Source organism: Tursiops truncatus, chromosome 3, assembly GCF_011762595.2.
Source record: "Tursiops truncatus isolate mTurTru1 chromosome 3, mTurTru1.mat.Y, whole genome shotgun sequence".
In the NCBI taxonomy this organism is placed as follows: Eukaryota; Metazoa; Chordata; class Mammalia; order Artiodactyla; family Delphinidae; genus Tursiops; species Tursiops truncatus.
The window spans coordinates 142,263,229-142,289,216 of NC_047036.1; the positions used below are offsets into that span (position 1 = coordinate 142,263,229).

The following is a 25,988-nucleotide window of genomic DNA, read 5'->3' on the forward strand; positions in this document are numbered from 1 at the left end:
TTTTATAATATATAAAAGGGAGTTATGGATCTTGTAAAATAAAGAATTTATTTATGAATTTGGTTCAAAAGAATAAGTCATTTTTGTTTGTTTGTTTAGTTGTCTCAGTCTTCAGTTTACCTATTAAGAGGCAAAAACTAAAGTTGGAGAATATAATTCACTTGGTGAAGATAAAATTGATACTAACAGTAATGTACTGATTTCACATCTTTAGGGAGGACAATTCTATGGAGGATTCTTTTGGAAAAGGCTGATGTTTAAATGTCATTTTTATTATTGCTTAGGATTTAACTGATACTCAATGTCTTGACATTTCTCCTCCTTTAATTAGAGGAATAAGAGTATATGTGGAAAAAGAAATACATCATTAAATAGAAATGCTTAGGTTCTTAGATTATTTCTAAGAATGAAATTGCACTATTAGAGAAGATAGCTATGTCCACGTTTCTGGCTAATTCAAACAGTAAATATCTACATAGCTAAAATTATAGTTATTATTAGGGAACTTACTGCAACAGACTTTGTGATCTTAACTGTGATCATTTTTCTAAACCATTTCAAATATAAGAGTATATGGTTACATACTATACATTTCAGTAGATATTACCTATTACCTAGAAGGAACACAGGCAAATTAAAGCTGCATGAAAGTGTATTTCAGGCTTTTTTTTTTTTTTTTTTTTTGCGGTACGCGGGCCTCTCCCGTTGCGGAACGCAGGCTCCGGACGCGCAGGCCCAGCGGCCATGGCTCACGGGCCCAGCCGCTCCGCGGCATGTGGGATGTTCCCGGACCGGGGCACGAACCCGTGTCCCCTGCATCGGCAGGCGGACTCTCAACCACTGCGCCACCAGGGAAGCCCTATTTCAGGCTCTTATTTTTTTCTTATTCCTTCAATAAGCACTTTTTAGATTCCCAAGACAGGCCAGGTACTGTGCTCTGCTAAGAGCTAGATCTTATGCTAAGAGTAATTTGATGCCAAAGTGATGTCTAAGAAAGTAAATGAGAATAGAAGTGTTTTGTTTTTTTTTTTTTTTAATACAAGGTAAAGCTTTGCTCTTTGTGTCACTTGAGAGTATATTAGAAAAGTGATTTAATTTAATTTTTTTTTAGGATTTGCTCAGACAATAATTGTATACAAATATCTTCTCATTCTCTGCCTTCTATATGCCCAACTCATGTCTATTCATGTAGTGTGGTGTGATATGACCTCTGGAGTTGGAGACCTCAGTCAAAATGTGGGTCTACCTGCATGGATTTAATGGAGGCATGAGAGCAAGGCAGTGTCAGTTTGTGGGAAGAGGATGCAGACCAGAGGGAAATGTACTCTGTAGTTGGCTACCATTTCCTTATGGTAATAATCATGCCACCAGTTTTATTTTTAGCCTCGCCTAAACTTTTGGAGAAGATGCAAACTGCTTTTCTAACCTTAAGAATAATAATATGATTATTACACAAACATTTCACAGTGGTTAGGGCTCTGCAATTTGTGTGACCTAGCATCTAATTTTTCTCCTCTCTAATTCTGTTTATATGCCCCCGCATATAATCAGACTCAGTCAGATGAAACCAATTACTAAGGGGAAAAAAAATCAAATTTATTTATTATATTTATTGGGTGTGTCTGTTGCTTAATTATCCATTGGCACATTTACATGTGGCCATGGAGAGGGCCGTGGATGAGTGTGGAAAAATGATCAATGATCACTTCTCACAGTCCAGAGGAGGCTGCCAAGAAAACAAGAAAAAAATAAAAAACACAAACGGAAAGAACCTACAACCCTACCCTTTCTTGTTGCTATCAACGTGGGAGACCTGAAAACTGAAAAACAAGTATCACCCAGAAATATGCGTTTGACTTGACATAGGAAAATCTGGAAAAGGTTGGGAGTTGTTTTCAGACTTCTTCATAACCACTAGATATAATGTTAGGAAGAAATGTAAGGAGTTCCGTACGCTTTGAAACAAATAATGATTTAGATGTTCCAAGGTGTGTGTTGGAAAATGAACTCAAATTATCCTGTGAAGCAGATGACCAAACCCACCCCTTGGCTGTGAGTTGGACTGTGGAAAGATGTGGGAGGGATGGTGGGGAGGGTGAGGGGATCTACAAGCGGCGTTTGCAAAGTGACTGACTGTTAGGTGTAACTGCAGTGATCTGATGCTAAGACAGCACTGTTAAAGCAGTGAATTAAAATACATTTTGTTTCTGACCTTCGATGGTAAAGACATAACACAGACTTTTATATCTGGTCTCATGTGTTTTTGTTTTAAAAAATTCCTCCCCTCAAACAAAAATGTTTTCTGTTTCACCTACTCCCCCACCCCAGATTAATGGGATCGATCTTAAGCATGGCTTACTTCTTTTTTTTTTTCCCACTTGCTCTCATCATCCATTTTTGGAAATATATCAGTGTGGAAGTTGTTCTTCAAAATAGATCATAACTGAAATAACCACCGTTTAAAGTAAATGTGGCAAGGCTAAATTGTAACAGAAACATCATCTTACGTATGGAATTCTTCAATTCCGGGGACCACTAAATTATCTGTTCTAGCCACACCGTTAAGGTAGAACGTGCATATGAACTTCAGCGAGAAAAGCAGATCACTTTTGAATTTGAGGCATTTGAAGATTGTCTTCAAGGGAACACTGACTGAAGTATGATTTTAGGAATTGTAGCACACCGTTAATGCATCCTTTAGAGAAGACAATGAGTAAATTATGATTTATTGCTAATTGCCATTTATTTGGAGATGCTGGTGTTGAAGAAACTATTTCAGCATTTAGATTATGCTTCTGTTACATTTGGCTGCAGAGAAATTAAAATGGCAACATGAGTCCTGAGAATTGAGAGGGAAAGGTGGCTTTATACCTGTCGACTTAGCAAGAAAATATTAGCGATGAGGTACATTTTGCATTTATTCTAATCTGTATTTTAAAAGTTATTCTGTTAAAAAAAGGTTATTACAGAGCAAAAGTTGCTCTCAGCTGAATTCACTGAAGAAGCCGAACAGTAAATAAAGAACGTGAACTCTCCTTCCTATGACAGTGATTTTTCACTAAGGACTCTCTCTCTAGGTATGTAAGGGGCACTAGTTCTTTTTATATGATTTGTGTAGTTCCCATAGACTGAAGTCTATTTCTGGGCAATTTTCAAGTTAAAATTGTGTTATGGCTACCCTGAAGGTTGTCATTTCTTGGTTTTTTCTTGTCAGTCAATTCATAACTGTTTATTAAGCCCCCGTGGGGTATATACAGAATCATATACTATTTGGGTGTGTATACGTGTGTATGATTGGTTTCTGGTCTAGAAGCTTACAGTCTGTAGGCAAAAGTACCACTGTATGTGTGTGTGCATGTGTGTGTATAGAATAATACTTTAATTACAGAAGTTAGTAGTAGTTTTTTGTTTTGCTTTGTTTTGTTTTTAATAGCATTGTTCTGGAACTCCAAATGCATTTACTCTGAGAAAAGCATAGCTTCACGTGAGGTCAGGGATATAACTTCTCAGCTTTCTTTCTTTTAAATTCAGATATAGCAGACATGTTTAAGTAAAGAAGAAAGCCAGAGGGCTTGTATTAAACTGGGGATTCTTGCCAGGTTAACATCTAGGTTTCAGAGTAAGGGCAGATCCTGATGCTGGTTATTTTTAGGACGTGCCTGTTACCTGTGTCGGTCCAATCAGTGAATGGATGAATGACTTGATGCCCCAGAGCTGTCAGTTTACATTTTTTTATGACCAGTGAGTCAATTTATGATTTACTTTTTTTTTTTTTTTAAATGGAGTGTTTTGAAAAATGATAGGAATTGTGAAGGAAAGAAAATTTCCAAGTGTTCCCATGGATGGAAAATGTTCTCTAAAGGAATATTTTCCCTGTTGTACTTGAAAGCGTATGGTGAATATGTAGGTTCAGGGATTTACTTTTCAAAACTTATTCACTTTCTTGAGTTTATCTTTTATCAGTCATTTGTGGGAATGATAATATTCTTGAAAAGTACCTGGTGAATAGCTCTGAAAGTGGATGGCAAAGGAAGAGTGCAAAGAGGCACTGACCCTTTTCACAGCCCCAGGTAATAGCTTGCTGGACTTCCGGCAGTCAACTTTGACTTTTGATAACCCTGGTCAGGCTCTTGATTAATGCTCATTTTTGCTGTGATTTTCAAGATGTGCATATCTCATTTCCAGCAAATTGTAGCTAAACCATCAAATTTCTTTTCCATCTTCTGTTCCTTGTGGATCTGAGTCAGAGAAGCAATGTCTGAGAAAAATAGGAAGGGATCTTCATTTAAACTTTAACTCTTGGCTCTTTTCCTGTTGGATCTGTGAATTTCTGAGAATTTCTGAGATCACTTCTCATCTGCTGCAGGAGAAGGATAGAAAGTTTCCTAGTCTTTGTGATAAGAATATGTTCTTTACAACTCACAATATTGTAGGATCTCTTAATTTCACAGCAGTTTCTAAAATTAACCAACACAGAATAAAAGCACAACTTGATATATTATTATTATTTTATATATATATATATATATATATATATATATATATATATATATTTTTTTTTTTTTGGCTGTACGCGGGCCTCTCACTGTTGTGGCCTCTCCCGTTGCGGAGCACAGGCTCAGTGGCCATGGCTCACGGGCCCAGCCGCTCCGCGGCATGTGGGATGTTCCCAGACCGGGGCACGAACCCGTGTCCCCTGCATCGGCAGGCGGACTCTCAACCACTGCGCCACCAGGGAAGCCCCTGATTTATTATTTTTGATTGTGGGGTTGGGTTATGTTCTTACTTGTAAGTTAGAGAGACTAATTATGGTGAACGTAAACATAAAGGGAATGCGTTAGAAAGATATTGGGAATCACGGAGTCCCCGGGAAAGATTTGGCACTTGTGCTTCTGTCACTGAATACCGTGTGCCCAGCTGTAGCCCTCCGCATCCCTGACACTGGGCTCTGCCATTTCCTTTAGTATCAGCTAGCGCTGCAGCCCTGGAGGTTGCAGTGGTACAGTAGATGACTATTCAGACCAGGCCTGGAAGGAACCACTGTCCTTTCTTCTGGGGATCCCGTGCTCTCGATTCAAAGTTCTAATCCGGTGCATCCATCCAGTTGGCTGCATTTTGATCACGTGTCACATCCCTGTAACTAGAAAGTCTGGAAAATCAATAGTCTGGCCCTTTTGTATTCTAGAATGAGGCAGAAAGACTTAGACTTTGAGCAAGATGTAAATGGTGGAATTCCCTCAAAATAAAAGGGGAGAGGCAGTCAACGAAACTGGTAAACAAAAAGCCCCCAGCAAGTATTTACCATAAGTGACCTGTAGCATCTTAGGGGATGGACGGCAAGGGCTTCAGTGCATGAACTTGGAAGGCTAATAGTGAGAACTGCTCTCTTGCTTAAAATGGATTGGAGTATATGCCTGATTGTAAAGGTGTTAAGCAAAATGCTTTTGATTTTAGCGCACACCAATCTCAAATATGTTCGTCATGAAGAATTATTTTAGTTATCACCAAGAACCATATTAAAATGTTATTCATGGGTTTCCCTGGTGGCGCGGTGGTTGAGAGTCCGCCTGCCGATGCAGGGGACACAGGTTCGTGCCCCTGTCTGGGAAGATCCTACATGCTGCGGAGCGGCTGGGCCCGTGAGCCATGGCCGCTGAGCCTGCGCGTCCGGAGCCTGTGCTTCACAACGGGAGAGGCCACAACAGTGAGAGGCCCGCGTACAGAAAAAAAAAAAAAAAAAAAAATGTTATTCATGTGAATTCTGCTTCATGTTGAAATTAAAGATAATCCACCTAGAATGGGCTGAAGTTTGCCTATGCGTAAATATGTAAAGTCAATAAATGGTGTGAAAAAAAGTGAAGATTTGTTTAAAGTACTGTAAGGAAGACATCTGGATGGCTGAGTAATTGCCTGCAAGGAAATTAGTAGGAATTTGGTATAAAAGATCAGACCAACTTTCTACTTATAAATTGCTAATAAGAGCAGTTGTGGTACTTGAAAGAAATAAAACCACATTTCTTTTTTTCTGTGGTTTAGACTCTCTGAGGTTCAAACACATCTTCCTCACTAAATTATTAGCAAACATAGTGAGATGTAGGACCCACACAAGTAATCCGTGTATCTAGTAAAACTTTTGCATCTGAAGGCTCAGTCCTTTATTCTTCAATTCCAAATTAATATATTTATCCTTCCATCACTGTCTCTCAAGGATTTTGAGAATTAATTAGAAACAAAATCACTTTCAGTCCTTGGATGTTACATTCTGTGCTGAAAAACTATGAGATACTGAAGTGTTATTAATAATGACAAAGGTTCATCCAATAAAGTAATCTGACTGAATTCTCACATGGTTGGTATTTTCTAATATAAATTACTGTAGGATTAGATAGTTAAATATTGAATATTGTCTCATTTAATGTAGTTGCATGAAATATTAATGATAATGATGGTTCTCCAGTTTGGGGAATAGGGAGGTTTTTCTTTTTTAACTGACTAATAGCCTTAGGCTGGTAACATAATACGTTTCACAAGATGATAATGACTATATTTAAATGTAGGTATAGCAGGAAATAAATGGCCACTGAATTGATAAATTTTAAGCAGGTCAAACATCACAAAATTTTTTTAGTCTTTGTATTAAATAGTTTTCTCTCTGTTCTAATGTCACCACTGTGATCATTGTGGTTGGCCTTGAGAATTTGTTAAAAGAACAGATTTAGTCTATTAGGCCCTTGAAGAGGAGCATTGTTGATGTTGTTTCGTTGGCATGAGGTGTAAAAGTCCGAAAACTAGATTGGACTTGGAAGGAAGGCTGGCCGTTTTGAATGTAATAGTTGAAATGGAATTGTTCATGAAGATTAAAAAAAAAGAAGGCAAAGGAAAAATAAGGAAAGAATGAAATAGAGAAAGAAAGAGAACTCGTGACCAAATAGTGCAACTGGTAAAACTTAGGTCTACTTAGAATTCACTATTTAATGAATAAAGCAGAAAACTTTTAAATTAAGACTTCTTATTGTTCGATTAAAAAAATTCCCTGTTTTGAATCTTCTTCATGTTCTGGAGCCTGTGCACTTATATCTCAAATTAGGGAAATACAACCCAGTGATAAATAGGGTGACTATTATTGAAATATTTTGTCATGAATACAGAATAAGAACATAAACCAGTGCATCAAATTGGTTTAAATCGGTTGTTTTCTCCATTCCCTCCCGCCCCCCCAGGGGAGAACTTTAATGTTTTGTGGGATGATTTTATTTGAAATTGCAGTTATCCTTGTTTCAGACCTTGTAATTTAACAGTTGAAAAAGCTTCCTTTTTTGTTCTGTGTAGTTAACGTATGTGGTGTGAGTGAATACATTTTATTTTAAAAAAGTGTTTTGGGGTAGCATTCTTTTCACACAAACTTATTCCTTGATAAAGGAGCTGGCTGTAATTTGCAGAAATGACTGTTTCTTTTTCTTTAGTTGTTGGATAATTGCTCTTTGTATACACTGTGGAAATGTGCATATAGACAGTGACAAAGCCTAGCAGATGCACTTGCAATTATCTGGAATTTAAGTAAATTTTGCATCTGATACACACAAAGCAAAGGCTTTGTCCAAGCAGGCTCACATACTGGCATGTAGATTGCTGTGAATACAGTGAGTAGATTTTTAATGGAAAACAAATGGGCCTGTTAGTAAGTCTTGTCTTTTACTTGAAAAGACACCCGCTTTAGGCATGGCCTACAACTTATTCATATTCGTAGTTGTTTCAGTTCTAAATATGACCTTTGAAATTGAACAAAAATTTTAGATGTTTAGAACAAAATGTGTAGATGTGTTTTTATTGGAGTCACATTCATAGTTTTTTGGAAAAAGAATGGTGAAATAAATATTTGTTTCATATTTCAGTGTTACTTTTTTTCCCCTGCTAAGGACATCGTTCACTTATTAAGACTCTAAAAATTTAAAAGGGGATTTCATGGTATAAATTAATCATGCTATAGATAAAAGGTAATTACAATGTTACTTTAACAACCTCAATTCACAAGGGGGACCCTAGGAAGGAATGTATAATGGGTCCAAACTCGACTTCTTATTGTAAACAAAAGAGATCTAGCCAGAGGAATTGTTTTCTGCAAAAGCCTCTTTTCGGAGTTTTGTTTGAGATTAATCCTTTCCACTGTGTATTTTTTGTTGTTGTCAGATTTACGTAAGTGAGATATTTTTGAAGGCTTAATCTTTTGCTCTGTAGTTATTCTTAGAAAATATTAAATGTATGGATGGAGCTTCTTGGACTCTCTTAAATGCCTTTAGGTCTTTTGGCCGGGTGGGAGTAGGGTGGTTGGTTAAATTATTTCTACTTTCAATGGGAGAGTTATAAATAATTGGTCCAGTTGACTTCTTTTTCCTAGTTTAAAGGTGCTCCGTGCTATTCTGGCCCTTGAATGAAGCAAATTTCAAAAGTAACTCAGGCAACATAAAGGAGTGCCTATCTTGCCCATTTTCTCCTTTCTTCTCAATCTAAAATGGAATCTAATAATAACTGGAGATCTTTTCTAATTCTTTTAAGAATCAGAAGCCTCCAGGGGGTCTAAGGGTTGAGTAATTGTTTGAAAAAAAGTAGATAAAATAGATTTGGGAAGAAATTTTTGAGAAGGAAAGGGAGAGCCTGACAGAAGTATTTTGGGCTCTGAATTAGGGCAAGACAGATGTGCTGTTACTGGAATATTGTGCCTACAAAATATGCCTCCACCTTAACCATTTTTCCAAAAACAAAACTTCTCCAACTAAGGACTTTTTATAGAATTTTCAAAATTCCAGATTATTCTCTGTGTTCCACAATCTCTCCAGTGCCGGTAATGACCTCTCCACTCACCCCTCCCCTCCCCCACTGCTGTTTACATTTCTTAATGGATCACAGGCTATCTTTAGGCTTGGAGAGGAACCAGGTACTTTCTTTGGTATTTAAGCAGCTTGCTATTTTGAAATTCCCTTAGAGAACTGTGGGCATTTTTATTTCTGTGTCTTGAAGCATCTCTTTCCCTCTCTGAAGGAGAAGCTGCTTATATAATACCCAGAAGCAGACCCCTGGGAACCGCCGAGCTATTTTATGGATATTTTGCAGAAAAAGAAAAGCAAGTGCTCCTGTGTCATGCGCGCCTCCCACGAGGGTCTCAATTTGAGATATTTGCACAATAGCAGATTCTCAGAAGGATAAATATATACAAATCCATTTTTCAAATGGCGTGGGATCGGTGGGAAGCAGCACCTAGGAGGGTAAGAGCCCACTAATAGCTCAGACTGAAAGAGAGTCTTCAGCGGTTCCAGAGCCAGTACCCAACTGTCTACAGAGCTTGCCAGAGAGACAGCTGCTGCGTGTGGAAGACAGTTTTCCTCAGTTAGATATTTTGTTCTTGTCGATGGCCAACCATGACTCCTGGGGGAAATCGGAGAGAGAGAGAGGAGAAAAGAAGAGCAAATTAATCATATTATTAATCCTTATTGAAAATTCAGTCATGTAACTAAATGTCAACCTGGTGAACTTTCCATGAAACCAGAAGGGTTGTAAAGACAGTTGCGGGGTTTGAAAGTTATGCCAGGTGATAAAGCCATCTAATTTAACCTGCAGATGAAATGACTGACACAATTTCAGATGCATACCTGGAGAAAATAGTAGTGTAGGAATTATCAAATAATCCAGACGCAAAGCTTGCTTTTGAAGGATTGAAAGGGCTTGAATCAGTTTTCTCTGAGAGATGATAGGTTTGTTCTCTGTTCTCTTTTTCTATATCTGTGTCTGTTTATGAAAATAGGTGTATATGTGAAAGATAATCTTTTCTTCACTGTTCTTCTCTTTCTCTCCCTCTCTCTCCATATGTGTGTGATATGCATGTGTGTGTATGTATACACGTATCACACCTACAAAGATGTGTAACATTAAGCCCAGGTTGCTGCTGCACCCTAAAATATCAGCTTTCATCCACATTTATCATGTACTTCCAGATCTCCTGACTCTGTAGCACATGCAGTTGATTAGATGAAAGCAGAACGTCTGTTATCTGAAAGATAGTAAAGTTCAGTTTTTGTAACTTATGACTATAGCCAGATTGTGAGTTTCTTTCAAATTTCTAGAAAGGGGTTAATATGGTAGATAATAGTCTTAGTTTCCTCTCTTTTCTTTTCCTTTTTTTTTTTTTTTTTTTAAAGATTGCTCATTTCTTTTGAAAACAAACAAAAGAATAGTTTGGTACAGTTTCCCAGATTCTCACTTGTTTGGGGCTGAGGACTTCAGGGTCCCTTTGAGCCAGGTTTATTTCATAGTTTATGAAATAAACTATAGTTTATTTCATCTACCCTGTAGGTCTCCAAAACTAGAAGAAGTTACATGTTTGAGTGCCTAATGGTAGCCCCTATGCCAGACTTTTGATCTATCATTTTTCTGATAGAGTCTCAAAAGTTTTCATTTTCCAATCTGCATGTCCTTCTTGAGTTGGGATGGCAGATGGCCAAAAGGTGTGTGTTTGGGGAAACAGCGGGCTTTTATTCCCCCCCCCCCCCAATCAGCTATTTGGAGGGTACTCTAGGAACTGAAAATCACAGCTGTGGAGCCAATTTAGAGAGAATATTTCACAACTGACTTGGGGAAGATGTAGCCTGCCTTCTTGAGCCACTGTGCTTGTCTGGCCAATATGGAGCTGAGATGAGGCTCTTCACTCAAGGTTTACATGTCTCCACTGTATCTCACGTCAAATCAAGCACTAGGAGACGAGCTTGTCAATCTGCAGCACTCTCTGGGGAACTTGAGGTCTTGAAAACCCTGGGTCACATTGATCCTTGAGTAAAGGTTGTTGCATGTCTTCTGAGATTTATCAAAATCATGATGACAGTTTTCATTTGACTGTTTCAGACCCTTATTTGTGGATGCACATAAAAGGTGAATGATTCTTGTCCACATGCCAGAGGTTGCTGTCTTTCACATTGCCTTGCACATAGTATGTGCTTGATAAATGTCTGTTGAGTGAAAGCATTGTGGATTTCTTTTGCTTTGGGAGCGTGGAAGAATCTACCATGTGATTTTAATTTTTTTAAAACAATGGCTAGTTGAATGAGTTATCTTGGTTTCATGGATATATATTGGAAGTAACGTTGTTCATGTTCTATTCTTTTATAAATAAGGAAATTGTCACAAATAAGACTGAAGGACAGATTCAGGCATTGAACAATAAGTGTGTGGCAGAATTAGAATTATTAGAGTCCTGAATTAGGAGTCCATCAAATGTTTAGTATACTGAAGATATTTTAAATAATTATGTTTACATTTTATCCTTCACATTATTTAGAAGATGCTATAGTAGCTGCTATATAGGAATGATAAAAGTAGTAATCTTTTTTGTATGAGAAAATGCATCATTATCACTTTCCATGTACAAAGAGAGGCCAGGTATATAGTGTCTTATTGGAAACTGGGAAATGAGCTAATAAAATTGGTTTAATATAGGGGTCAGCAAACTATAACCTGTGGGCCTAATTTGACCTAGTACCTGTTTTATGTGCCCGTCAATGAAAAAAAACTAATCAATGGTCAATCTAAGAAAGAAATGGAAAATTTTATTCAAGCCAAACTGAGGATTATAACCTGGGAGACAGTCTCTCAGAGAGCTCTGAGAACTGTTCCAGAGAGGTAAAGGGGGAGGTCAGTATATATGTGATTTTGGCAAGGGGGGTACATGCAATGAAGCACACATCTCAGTAGGAGTTTGCTGCTAGCCACAAGGAAGAGACATCTTAGTTAATGGTTTCAGTGCTTTTGTAAGTATGGGAAGATGCAAGAATCTAGGTTCATAAAAAATTTCTCCCAAAAATAGCTATCTGAAGTCCTGTTCTGCCGGTTTACCAGAACCGAGCACAGAGTGCCTCATCCTAATCTTTGCCCTGAATTCCTTTCAGAGTGTATTGTAGGTCAGTGACCGCAGTGGCTAATGACTTGATTCTTGCAGAACTGGACGGTGGGCAATGTTCTTTATTTTATAATCCCTTCCCTTTTGGTCTTGATTTCAACCGGTTTGGGAGGCATGTCACGACCAATTTGTTACAGGGCACTAGGAATGCTTATTCCCAGGTCAGGCAAGGATTTCATTGATAGGCCACTCAGTGTGCTATTCCTGGAGTAGGGCTTGTTAACAGTAACCAGAAGTGTCTGGACCTCCTGTCTTACTTGCTGTTATGGTCCAGGAAATGGTTCCCTCTTGTTGATTCTTCCCATATCTAGAGTTACCCTATCACAGTAATTGATCTTATAGACCTATGTCTGAGGGTTCAGTCACACATTTGATAATGCAGGAAACAATAATCTTGTAAAAAAAAAAAAAAGGCAGAATACAAGTTAAACAGCTAGTACTATTAATAAGGTCATAAGTAAGTCTTTAAGCAAAGACCATTTATTAGGTGCAGCCCAGCATCTCCCCAGGTTGTCTGACCAGTCTGTTCTGTACCAGTCGCTGTCTTTAAGGGAAATGATATATTGGTATTGTACATAAAGTCCACTGAAGATGTCTGCACATACAAGACAAGTGGTGGGTCCTTGTGACCCCCTTACAGGGTTGAGAAAGGAATGTTAACTACTAAAAAGTTATGTAGCTGATGCCAGAAGGAGAAAAATTGATCTTTAAAGTTGAGCAGGTATTTGTGCCATTGGAGAGGCCTGGTTAACACACAATGCAGATGCACCATGCACATTAGAGGGGCAGGAGGAGGCCGAAGGGCAGAGAAAACGTTTTAGTTTGAAATTTTTCTTGTCTTGCCTTAAAATGCAAATTTTTATTTCATCCTGATCATAAGCCAAGAGCGTTTTTCTGTTTTCAGATGGCTGGGAAAAATATCAAAAGAAGGGTAATATTTCATGATACTTAAAAATTATGTACAATTAAAATGTCTGTGTCCATAAATAAAGTTTTATTGAAACACAGCCATGCCCATTCCATTGCATGTTTTTGATGGCTGCTTTTGCAGCAGCAGTGTTGATTAGTATGGCCCACGATGCTAAAACATTTCCTATTTGTCCTTCTACAGAAAAACTGTGCTGGCCCTTATGTTATTTGAGGTTTACAGTGGTTCAAAGGCAATGCAACAAAACTGGTGCATTTATGTTGAACTAAAACATAAAGTGAAGTATGAGTCTAAATGAACAAGGCAGAAAATGGAGGCAGAAAGAAGGCAGACCAGGTATCACATGAAAAGGTGCAGAGGCCAGAGAGAGTGTGATGGATTTGGGGAAAAGAGACGTCTTCATTCACTTCATCTGAAGCAGAGCATCAGTGAAGGAGAGTGCTGGAAATTATAGGAGTCAGATCATTCATGAGTCACTGATTTATTTAGCAAACGTTTATTGAGATTCTGCTAAGTACCAAGCACTGATTTAAGAACAGGGGTAGTAAAAACACATGTAGTTTATGGTTTAGTGGGATGAGATAGACAAAAAGATAAGTAAACAAATAAAAGATCAAAATAATTTCAGAAAATGATAAGGACTTAGAAGACAAGAGATAGTGACATTTATGCACATAAGTGTACATCTACGTGCATACATGCACCAGTTAATTTAGATAGGGTAGACAGAGAAGGCTTTTCTGAAGCAATGGTATTTGAGCTGAGACCTCAATAACAAGAAAGAATTGGGCACTTGGAAAGGTATGGGATTTTCTCAGGCAAAAGGAACAGTAAGTGCCAAGGCCCTGAAGTGGGAGTGAAAGTGGAGTGTTGGTGAGATGGAGAGAAGACCAGATGTGGTTATAAGGAGGTCAAGGAGAAAGAGAGTGGGCCATGATGAGATCTGGTCAGTGACCAGATTCTGAAAGATTCTGTAGGCCTCGGTGAAGAACTTTTAGATTTTATTCTCAACGCAGTAAGAATTTATTGGAGTATTTTAAGCAGAGGAGCGCTATAATCATATTAATATTTTAAAAAGATCACCCTCCCTTGAATATTACTGTATCTAAATGGTACCTCAATGAATCTGACTTAAAGTGAATAGCTATCAAACTTCTAGCTCTAATAATTCATAGGAAAGAGAGGGAAAGAGAAATATGTTTCAAAGACACTAGAGGGATATAATCAGCACAATTCTCATTTTGTCCTGAAACTCACAGGCACTGATGAACTCAGGTGCATGTTGTCATGGTAATAAGAGGCAAAAGACATGGGATTTTTTTTGTTTGTTTTTAAATTTATTTTTAAAATTTATTTATGTTTGTCTGTGTTGGGTCTTTGTTTCTGTGCGAGGGCTTTCTCTAGCTGCGGCGAGCCGGGGCCACTCTTCATCGCGGTGCATGGGCCTCTCACTGTCGTGGCCTCTCGTTGCGGAGCACAGGCTCCAGATGCGCAGGCTCAGTAGTTGTGGCTCACGGTCCCAGTTGCTCCACGGCATGTGGGATCTTCCCAGACCAGGGCTCGAACCCGTGTCCCCTGCATTGACAGGCAGATTCTCAACCACTGGGCCACCAGGGAAGCCCCGGGATATGTTTTTGAGGTGGAGTTGGCAGCTCTTGTTTTGGCTGCAAAAAGTGAGGGTAAGAGAAGAAAGAAGGATGACTTCTGAGGTTCTGGTTTGAGCATTAGAGTCAATGATGACATCATTTATGGAGAAAGAATATCTTTAGCGGGTAAATGCCAAAACCACACCTAAAAGGAAGGGGGATCCACTGAAGATAGACTGACTGGTGGTAAGGTCAAGAGTAGACTAGGTGGTTGAGTCTTGGAGTCAGGGAGTTGGAGGTGAAAGACCATGGTGGTGATTCTGATGAGATGCTGAGCACATTGACTCAATTAATGAAAGTTTGAATGGAGAGAAGGCAAGGGATCTAGAGTATATTTTGGAAGAGGAATCAACGTGACTTAATTGGAGGTGGGAAGGAAGGGAGAAGGAAGACTCTATAGTGCCTTCAGGTTGATGGTGCGCATATACTAAATGATGGGCAGCTTCAGTCAGGGCAGAACAAGTGTTGGAGGAAGACATTAGAAGTCCAGCTTTGACCACCTGGTTTTGAGATAGATGCCTTTAATAGGGATGTCCTGTAGAATTAGATATATGAGTCTGAAGCTTAAGGGAGAGAGATGAACAAGAGCCTTCAGTAGTGTCAGTGTGAGCAAAATTGCCCAGAGAACTGGTAAGAAGAAGAGAAAAGAGAGCTGGACATAAGGTGTTGGGAAACACCAGTGTTTCCAGCTTAGACTGAGGAGAACAGAGTGTGGGGGAAGATTGAAAGGTGCAAGAGAGGAGGACCATGGGAGAGGAATGTTGTAAAACTAAGGCAAAAAAGAGTTTTAAGGAGCAGGGCACTATAATCAGTGTCAGATACTGCAGAGATGTTCATTAGATTTGGACTGGAAAGTATGCATCACATTTAGCTGTTAAGAAGCCACTGTTAAATTTTTTAGCAAGATCACAGTCAGTGGAAGGCAGAGCTACATTGGTATAAGCAGTTAATGGGAGTTCAGAAAATGGAAACCAAGATACTTTATCCAGCCAAAAATTAGGTGCAAACCAAGTAGAAATTAGGAAGATCAAAAAGAAAAGAAAAAAAATGTGCTGTCAAATACCAAGCATCTATTTGAATTGTTAGAACTTTCCCTCTATTGCCGTTAGTAATCATGAGTTTTACTTTAATTTGCTTTATGGAATTAGACTGTTCATATGAAAGTTTTATGTTATAAATCACAGTTTACAGTTTATAACTGGGAACATATTGGAAAGAAATCTGTAGCCAGACCTTTATAATTAAAAAGTAACCTCTATCTATTAAATTCATATATATATATTTGTTGCTTAAAGAAAAGCCTACCAAAAATGTAGTGGATGAAGAATTCTATGTGCCAAAGATAGTAGATGTTTGGACCATGATATAGAGTTGCTTTTTGAGTATATCATATATTTGTTCTGGTCTGATTGCTTAATTAAGAGCCATTTATTTAATAAAGTGGAGAAGGTAGATTGGAAAATTTAAAACAACATTTTTATACACATACGAATACCTTGCATAGAGCTAGTTTTTGGAATGAATAAATGGTTAAATTTATTATATATGATCATGTATAAATAAATGATTATGTGTATAGATAAGCTTATTGGAACCTTTAGTTCTATTCATAGAAAGTTATTATTTTCAGAACTTAATCAGGTGGTTTAAAACCTTCTATAATTTACTCATGTAAAAGCTCTCTGATCATTGGACTTTCTGGAGGAAAAGTAAGTTGTTCTTTGTGTGTTTTGTTTAAACTTTGTGCAGTTGTTGTTATTTCCTGGATTTCTATTTGCCTGACACAAAATGACAGTTTAGTCAATTAGCCAATACATTGGTTGATGGGTTAGTTAGTGAATTAATCAATTAATTAACTGATTAGATATTTTTAAATATAGTGTTAATTAATTGGTTTGTCATCCTGTGGGCCTTTTGAGATAGAAATGTAGGCTGGTGCAAAAGCTACCTCAAAGATTCTGAAATCCAGAAGTTCCACATTTCTAAATTAAGATCCAATTTAATTTGATGAGAAGCTCTGAAGTTTGAGGCGGATTGGTGTACGTTGTCAAGGAGGAAAGTTTGGCCTTGCGGTCTTCATGCATAAGCCTTGGTTAAAGGTACTGAAGTTTGATATGAAAAGGAAATTACCTCCTAAGACTAACAGCATCATGAGTTACTCTCATTTTCAAGCTTATGGAAAAGTTGTTCTCAAGGCATTCATACGTATTTCACATATCTTATTCTCCAGAGTGTAGGCAGTAATCTTAGATCTTGAATCTTGATTTCTTTATAGACCAGTACTGACCTGATTTGTGGGGTTGGAGGAGTTATGATGACATGCATAACTGCCGTTATACTTTATTGCATGAAAAGAGCATTGTCCAAGACCTACCCAAAATGGAATTATAAAAAAATATGAACAGTAAGAACCAAAACAGCTTAAATGTTCCTTATTTTTGTACAGTCGTTGACTGTTAGATTAGAGTCAATCAAATTTTAGGCTTTTTAAAAGCAGGCTGCAGGAACCACCCCCTCCCCAATCACGTTTTATTACAAATGTTGCTTTCCATGTTATCCACGAGAACAGCCTACTGGATCAAAAGAAATAATATTGTGTCCATGGCAGTGGCTGTTTTATACAGCAAAGCACATAGTACAAGCTTGTTGATAGCTAGAATTTGACTGCTCTTTTAGTTCTCCCTCTCTCTTTCTCCTTTTTTTAGTAGACAAATCTCATTGGAGTCTCCAAATGCTTATTTTATTTTGCTTTCTGATGCTCCTGCCTTTACTTATTCAGTGAGTTCCTTACAGAAAGTTGCTTGCCCGAGTTGATTTAATTCATATCATATGAAAACTATTCTTGTACTTTTATGAAATTGATTCTGTTATTCACAATATATTTTACCATTCTTATAACAATAAAATGACGGGATATCTTTGGACAGACTGTATGGTTCATATGAAAAAGAGCTAGGGAAAAAACGGTCTTTTTCAGAAAAATATCACTGGAGTAGCTAGCCATTTCAGAGCTGTAAATCACTTAGGAGAACATTTAGTTTAACCTCCTAAAGGAGAAAATTTGGGCCTAAAGCAATGAAACAAGTTGTGAAAGCATCCATAAAACCTGTTGTATTGCTTAAATGAAACTAATCATAAGACATTAAATTGAATGTTAACTCTATATTTTGAAAAAAGAAAATTAACACTATATTTAAAAATCTCATCTTGTGAAAAGAACTATAAGCAGTCTGAAATGAAGTAAATTATAACCAAAATTTCTTAATAATCAATGAATAGTAATAATAGTTAATAATAATGTCTTTTAATTATTCCAGGTAAGCATTTCCTCTTAAGAAGTATTAGACACTTGAGAGGTTATTTTGGAATGATATGGATTTTTCTTCCCCTTTAAAGTTCCTCCACATAAAAAATAATTAAATGCAATTAATATATGTAAAGTTCTTTTTTTTTTTGGTGACATTTTTTCATAAAACCCTCTAGGACTCATTTGCAAAGCTGCTTTGAAGTTAATTTCAGGCAGGTCTTCCTGATTTGTAGTTGTGGTGAATTATTGTTAAACTGAAAGAAAAATATCTGAAAAACCCAAATCATCCAAACTTACCATTTATTTTATCTTTTGTTTAAATTGGTTTACTTTAAACCAGGCAAGTGATACTAAGTAGTTCAAGTCTCTCATAAATTAAACAGATGTGATGAAAATCTTTCTATGAATTAATATAGGATACAGCAGAATTGCTGTTTAATAATCCAGGTGTCTTCACCCAAAAACAGTATTAAGATACCTATCACCTGATTAAAATGTCCCTACAAATAAAAACCTCTTCCTGAGTGTTCTTTTCCTTTTAAACTGTCATTTGCATAATTGGGGGAAGGGTATTTTCATTATGCAAATGGTTTCTAAGGCTCAAATCAGAGGAGTTGCTTAATTGTCAGTGAATAGGTCAGTTTATACCTCCTCATTCATATTTGAAGTTTTAGTTGAAACCACTTAATGGCACAAGTGGCAAGCTTCTGTCTTGTAGCATAATTTAATTGATTGTGACCAGGATGTCAGGTTTACTTTAAACTTTCTATGCGTGTGTATTTGTGATTGACAACCAGCCTTTGTTGCCTGGTTAGAAAGGTAGAACTTCTTTTATGTCTTAAAATTATAAGGTCATTTTGAAGATATGTGTAATTCAGGGCAAGGCAGTTGACAACCCTGCCAGTGTCTCATTTCTAGAAATACAGTAAAATTCAGTAAATAAATACTTTGATGATCTTGGAAGAGGGACTCATATTGTACAATAGAATGTAAAACGCTTTACATAACACATGTACTCTTTTCAGATGGTTCATTATTAACAAGGAGTGTGTCTAATGAGCATTTTAGCTTCTTACTTAGAAAATATACTCAACTCTCAGTTATAGGCTTTTGGACTCTAGTTTGTGGATTATCTGTAACAAAATGTTAATCCCAGCCATGATTCTGAGTCAATTCCTTTGCTCAGGAATTGTAATTCATTTTTAATATTAGCCTTAGGGGTAGAAACGTGATTAGAAATGCAGAATAATGCTTCCATTCGAAACCAATTAAAACAACTTCTGATTCTCCAACTTAATGGATAATTCACAGCACTGCATTTCTCCATTAGGATAGATTGAATTTGATGTATTGAAGGATGATTTAAGACTTAGTCACTGAAATATATTTTAAGAAAACATTTAATTTTAGTTTTTACTGATGAGGAAAATTCTTAGTTTTGTGCGTCATTTGAAATATACGAAATTGCATTATGTCTTGGCAAAAGAAAAGTTCAGTTTCTGTTTTTGATCTGTTGCAAAAATGATGTTTCATGTAAACTGTACTATATTTGTTTTAAGCTAGCTATTCGTTGCCGTGCAATAAAGTATCATTTTACAGTATATAGAGAAACCATCACTTACAAAAGTTATTTATTTGTGGCAGTATTGTATAATCTGGTACTTTTTTTATTTCAGGCAGGGATAAAAAACACAGTTGAAAAGAAGATGGTTAATGGCATATTCTGTAAAGTCTTATTGCATTTGCTAGATTCATTGGCTTTACTTTTTAGAGACCTTAGTGTTTAAAACCAAAGATGGGAAATGTTACTACTCTTTGAATAAGTACATGGCTTATTATTTGGTTATGAGTAGGTACCTTAGTAGGGAAATAAAACTTGATATATAAAAAGATTTTTAATAGTCTTCCAAGCTTGCAGACTGTGTTCCTTTCAGGCAGTATGCTCCACTGGGTTAGAAGGGACTTGCGTTGTTGAATGTCAAAGAAAAGCTTTTCTTCCACTCTGCAGCCCACTTATACGAAAGGAATGTGGGAAGGGAGCCTGTCAGATGTACTTTAAAATTAAGTAAAAAGAATTCTGTTTAACCATATTACTCATCTAGACCTTATTTCTTAACTGACCTTTCTTTCCAGCTGTTTTCCTAGGATGATTGGAATACTGAGTCAGGAAAACTACATTAATTCATTCATTTAAAAAAATTAAAAGGTATATATGTCCATGCCACTCTCTCACTTCATCCCAGCTTACCCTTTCCACTCCCCATGTCTTCAAGGGAATTCCCTGGTGGTCCAGTGGTTAGGACTCGGTGCTTTCACTGCCGGGGCCCAGGTTCAATCCCTGGTCAGGGAACTAAGATCCCACAAGCCGCAAAGCGCGACCAAAAAAAGAGTCCATTCTCTACCAAACGTAAAATAGATAGCTAGTGGGAAGCAGCCGCATAGCACAGGGAGATCAGCGCGGTGCTCTGTGACCACCTAGAGGGTTGGGATAGGGAGGGTGGGAGGGAGATGCAAGAGGGAGGAGATATGGGGATGTATGTATATGTATAGCTGGTTCACTTTGTTATACAGCAGAAACTAACATATCATTGTAAAGCAATTATACTCCAATAAAGATGTTTAAAAAAAATAAGTTGCAAAGGGATTCATAAGCAGATAATGACAAATAAATAGAGAAATATTAAACATGAAAAAAAAAATTAAAAGGTCAAGAAAACGTCCACAGTGCAGATCATTAAGAAAAAAATAAAACCAAAAAAATGTTTTTAAACAAAAGTTCTAGAAAGGAAGTTGGTTTTGGTTCTGTTTTCCTTTCAACTGGAACTCTGTGAGTCTCTTTGCTGCCTCAGTGTTTGCACAGCAATGTGCTATGGATTCAAGGGCTTTCTTCTGTAGTGTCTTTTACTGTTTCCACAGGCAGTGTGTATAATTTCATAGAAAGATCTGTTGAATGCTGGGAATGGTCTGTGGAGGGTAGAAAACGTCTAAAAGATGTAAAGATTTGTCACCCACTCCCTGGGTATCAAATATATTCATTTTATTAGTTTGTCAGTCAAGAGAATGCCAGTTTTTTATTGAAACCTGTAGGACATTCGCTGGGAGCACTGTTGAATAATACTTATAGAATGTTACTCTGTTTCCACCATTTTGGACTTTTAAAATGTGGGGTTTTTTGACTTCTAAGAAGGCAGATGAGAAGATAATGTGTAGTATAGCAAACTTTTACCTTAGTGCCATGTTTCTGATATGCTTAATTTAAAAAACATTAATCTTTCCTTCTTTTGATCTATACGGATATGCTTGCTGACAGTGAATGCTCATTCTAATCCGAACTGCTGAAATCTTTAATGAATTGTGGTAGGATGTAATAGAGCGGATGCAAACGCAAACCATTGAGCCTAGACTAGCTTTTTTAATCCTAAAGGACCTGAAGTCTTGGGTTCCCTCCCAACTTTACTGTCCTTTGAGCCAACCTGGGAGTCCTGGAATTGTGCATTCAGATCCCAGATATGTTATGGCCAGGCTAGCCAGGTTAATATACTTACTAAGATTTTTACAAAAATGTAAGAGGAACCGGATGCCCGATACTTTTTAGAAAACTTTTGGTCAGTTCAGCAGTAGAAGAGAATGTGCATACCCTTTTCCATTCTTAATCTGTCAAAATCGCTAAGTAGACTAGAGCTTGTTTCTTTGCAAGTATTTCCTTGCCCTTTTTCAAATTTTATTTTTAAAGCATATTGTTTTATTGTGTGATTTTACTTGATGAAAATGCTGAAGCATGGCATTGTCTGAAAGTAAAACAATGCAGAAAAGTAAAAAGAAGAAACTTTAAAAATCAGCCATATTCCCAGAACCTATATCTAACTGATATCAACATTTAAGTGGTATGTGTTCTTCCAGAGAAATGCATTTTTATTTACTTGTATGTACTTGTGCACATACTGGAGCATAGGTACATGATATATTTAACTTTATGTAATGAGTCACTTATTTATACAGCACTCCATATTCCTTCTTTTCACCTCATATTCTGTTATGCTTTTTTGGTCAATAAAAAATTTCAAAAATATAATTTCATGTCTGTGCAGTGCATGATTCTGCTTAATACATTTTAATTCATTTATTCATTCTCCTGCCATTGATTCCTTGCAGTTTTATAAATAATGGAAGTGCTTGCATTTTGAATATCATTATTGCCCTGCTTTAACATACATATTTCCATTTCTTTCTGCCTTATTCCTCCATTGCCCAGAATGACTGTGTCTCTTTGTCTGTTAATTTCAGGATCACATATATAGACTTAAGTCCCAAAGGCATTTCCCAGCTTTCAGTTAAAAGGATAAGCCTGTTGACTCTGTGAAAAGATTTTAAACCTGAGCATTTCCAATTTAAGGAAAAACGCTCACAGAAGTTAATTTTGGTGGAGCATATTTAATTTTTTTTTTTTTTTCTTTTGCGGTACGCGGGCTTCTCACTGCTGTGGCCTCTCCCACCGCGGAGCACAGGCTCTGGATGCGCAGGCCCAGTGGCCATGGCTCACGGGCCCAGCCGCTCCGCGGTATGTGGGATCCTCCCGGACCGGGGCACGAACCCGCGTCGCCTGCATTGGTAGGCGGACTCCCAACCACTGCGCCACCAGGGAAGCCCCTAATCTTTTACCTTATTTGGCTGTTAATTTATGAATGCAATGCATGCATAGGCAAAACAAAAGTACAAAAGTATATATGTATCCAGTTCTCTGTATATATGTTGCTAGTTATTTCTGTTCATTCTTTTTTCAGTCTACCCCTCCCATACCATCCTGTGTTAACTTTTATATTAATATTTTGATGCTTATCATTCCACACTTTAGTGTAGGCTTATATAAATAAATAATGAAATAAGATGCCCCACTCCCAGAAAAAAACATTCTGGTGCCGTATCATACCCATTATTTTCTAACGTACTCCACTTAAGCATGGTTAAATGTATATAACTATTTCATTCTTTTTACGGCACGTAATACAGTGATTCTGCTTATATGAGTTACCTCAAATGGTCAAATTCATGAAGACAGAAAGTAAAATAGTGGTTGTCAAGGGCTGGGGAGAGGAAGGAATGAGGAGTTGCTGTTTTAAAGGTACAGAATTCTTAGTTTGGGAAGATGGAAAAGTTCTGGAGATGGATGGTGGTGATAGTTGCACGAGAATGTGAATGTATTTAATGCCACTGAACCATATAGTTAAAAATAGTTAAGATGGTAAATTGTATGTTTTGCATATTTTGCCCAAAAAATTAATAAATAAACATACATAAACGAGCACTTGAAAAAAATAGCACATAATACACCATCGTGCCCCAGGTGAGGTTCAATCTTTCCACCTTTTTTGGGCCCACTGGCTCCTGGTGTGTTTTACTTCTGTCAGCCAGTACCTGCTTCTCTCTGAAGGGCTTGGCTCCAGCAGCCAGGGCTGCTTTACACCCGCCTTGGGAGTAGCCCAGAACCAGCGACTGACAGTTGCAGGGGGCTACCTGTGACAACACTGAACGCGACCCCGGCAGTCTCCAGAACTTTTCTATGTGACTGAGCCAGTTACCTGCTGTGGGACGCTGCTTAAAATTGCACAGTGGCCTCCCTCCCTTCCCTATCCCCCTCCCCTAGCTGTTTTTCCCAGGAGCACTTCCTAATGAATCATTTTTGTACAAATCTCATCTCAGAGCCTGTTTCTGGGGAACTCAGTCTAAGACATAGAGTGTGTATATGTTTTCTTCCCTGACAATGGACATTTAAATAGTTTATACTTTTGACTCTTACAGCCTTTTCTTCATCATTCAGACTTGTACACACATCTTTACATATGGTTGTTTTCCTTTGTTGGAGGATAGATGCATTCTAACATTGAGATAGCTGAGTAAAAGAGTTGATGTAGTTTTTAAATTTTAATAAACAGAGCCGGAAGAAAATCCAGAAAATGATGGCAGAAATTCATACCCCTTCCAGCAATGGATGAGTGTGCCTGCCTGTTTTCCTACACGTTAACCACATTGGGTGTTAACAGTTTTTAAAAATTTTCTTCATCTAATGAATCAGAAATGGTTTTGGTTATAATTTTTATTTACCTGATTCCTAGAGTAGTTGGGCCTCCTTTCATATATATTTCGTTTTTCATATCAGTTTGGTTTGCCATTAGTTTTGCTATTCACGTTATCTTCGTGAATGGGCAGTCTATTCCACGTTGGGTGTGCTGTCTCTTTCTTATCAATTTGTAGACTATCTTTGCATTGGGATATCTTAATTCTTTGTCTCCATGTATATTGACACTATGTTCTTCCAGCTGTCATTTGTTTGGCCTTTGTACTGAGGATGTTTCCTTAGGAACATCCTCGGTTTGGGAACCGTGCCTGCCCATTTGCTCCCCAGGGTATTGATGTACACATTTGTGAATCATATGCATCGTTCCTATTTGGGTCAGTGTGCACAACTTGAGTAAGTGCAGACCATCCTATTTATAGGCTTACGCTTTAGGAATTCCCACAACAAAGCTTTTAGCATGAGTCCTGCAGGCTGTCCCACTTACAGCTTTGTGCTTCACATCAACACATGAGAGGAGGAAAGGGATCAGAGGCCTGGCTGTCCAAGTGTGTGGTTATCAGGCACTTGTGAGAAAATGAGCTTCCATCCGAAAACGTGAGAGGATCAACTCCACTGTGCCATACGTTTCAACTCATTTACACCCTTCCACAGACACATGAGCTCCCAAGTTAAATTTTAGCCTCGAATTATCTGTTGTGATAGTTTATATTGATTACATGATCAGCTGCACATGGGCACAGGCCCAGACACGCACCCGCCCTACCCTGTTCCATCCCCTCCCTTGATTAACCTGAGCAAAGAAATAGAAACGTTCTTTCTTCCACTTTGGACTCCTTTTTGCCTTTCAACTTTTATTTCCTTTCTAATCCATTTATTAATTTTTCCATATTACTGTGCCTCTCTGCTTATTTTTAATAATTAGAAGTATAAAAATATTTACTTTTCAAAACAAATCCATGTCTACATAATTAACAGACATTTTTGCCAAGTACACTTTTTTCCTTTGGAATAAAGTGTTAAAAGTACAAAATAATACATAAGCAAAGAATAAACTAAATGATATTTAAACAATGGATTTCTGTATCTAGTTTGTACCACTCAATGATAGTATAATTGAGTGACATGGTCCCAGCTTTATGGAGATAGTCTTTTAAATCTCCAGATTCCTCAAAGCTTCTTTGGCCTTGGGGTTGTCGAACTTGCTTTTTTATTGATCTTTACATTTCAACTTATGCACCTAAAGTTTTCTCCCCGCATCACAGGAGAGGAACAACCCCGTGATACACGTATATGTTTCCTAATTAAAGCTTAAATCTAGTTCCCAGCAATTGCGCTTCTGAAATGTTGGAACCACAGGGTGAAATATTTTTAACTTTTTCCATCCATCACATTGGTTTTTAGGTTTCTAGTAATGTCAGCCAGAAAAATATCTGCATTAGGAGCATTTCTTCATAGAGACTGCTACTACATTTCTTAAATGGGTAAGTTAGTTTTAAAGATATCACTGGAATTTATCCCAAAATGTAACTGAATTTTTTATCGGTTTTAGGGTACAGTTCTTAGTTGTTCAGTTCAGATATGAACCATAGGAAGTAAAGAATGTAGCACAAGTTGGTGTCAGAACAGCAGTAAAATTTTACAAAGGAATTCTGTCTTTTAGAACGTCAAACCCTTTGCCCAGAGATACTGTCCGTTTGGTATTTTAATGGACAGCTTCTTGGATATGTGAACTAGGATGGCAGTGCTAGGTGAGAGCATATGGAGTGTTACTTTTTGGCAACTAATTCATTATTTCGAAAATGAATAAAAATCTCCTGCTTGAATACCTAATAGAGTTGGCTCTTCTGCTGCTTTATGGCTATTTGGGCAAACCTCTAGTTCCTCCTTTAAAAATTTAATCATGGTATTTTATATTCCTCCCCAAAGAAGTACTATATTTGTTTTAAATAGGAAGAAATGTTTTGATTCTATTTCTTCACTCTTTTTCCTTTTGTGTAACACAACTTTTATGAAACTAGGGCTATTGTTTAAACATGACAACAACGAAGGCCACAGCTTTTTGGATGAACGATTTTAAAGTGATACAATAGCAA

At 37.4% G+C, this 25,988-nt stretch overlaps 1 protein-coding gene and 1 non-coding gene across 4 annotated transcripts in view; both read left to right on the top strand.

Moving 5' to 3' along the window:
- The window catches only part of LOC101319582 (teneurin-2-like), a 737,023-nt gene that overhangs the window by 357,001 nt on the left and 354,034 nt on the right, over window positions 1-25,988 (top strand). The window lies entirely within an intron of this gene.
- On the top strand, window positions 20,101-20,172 carry TRNAE-UUC (transfer RNA glutamic acid (anticodon UUC)). Its single transcript has one exon. It is a non-coding gene; the product is annotated as a tRNA-Glu (tRNA).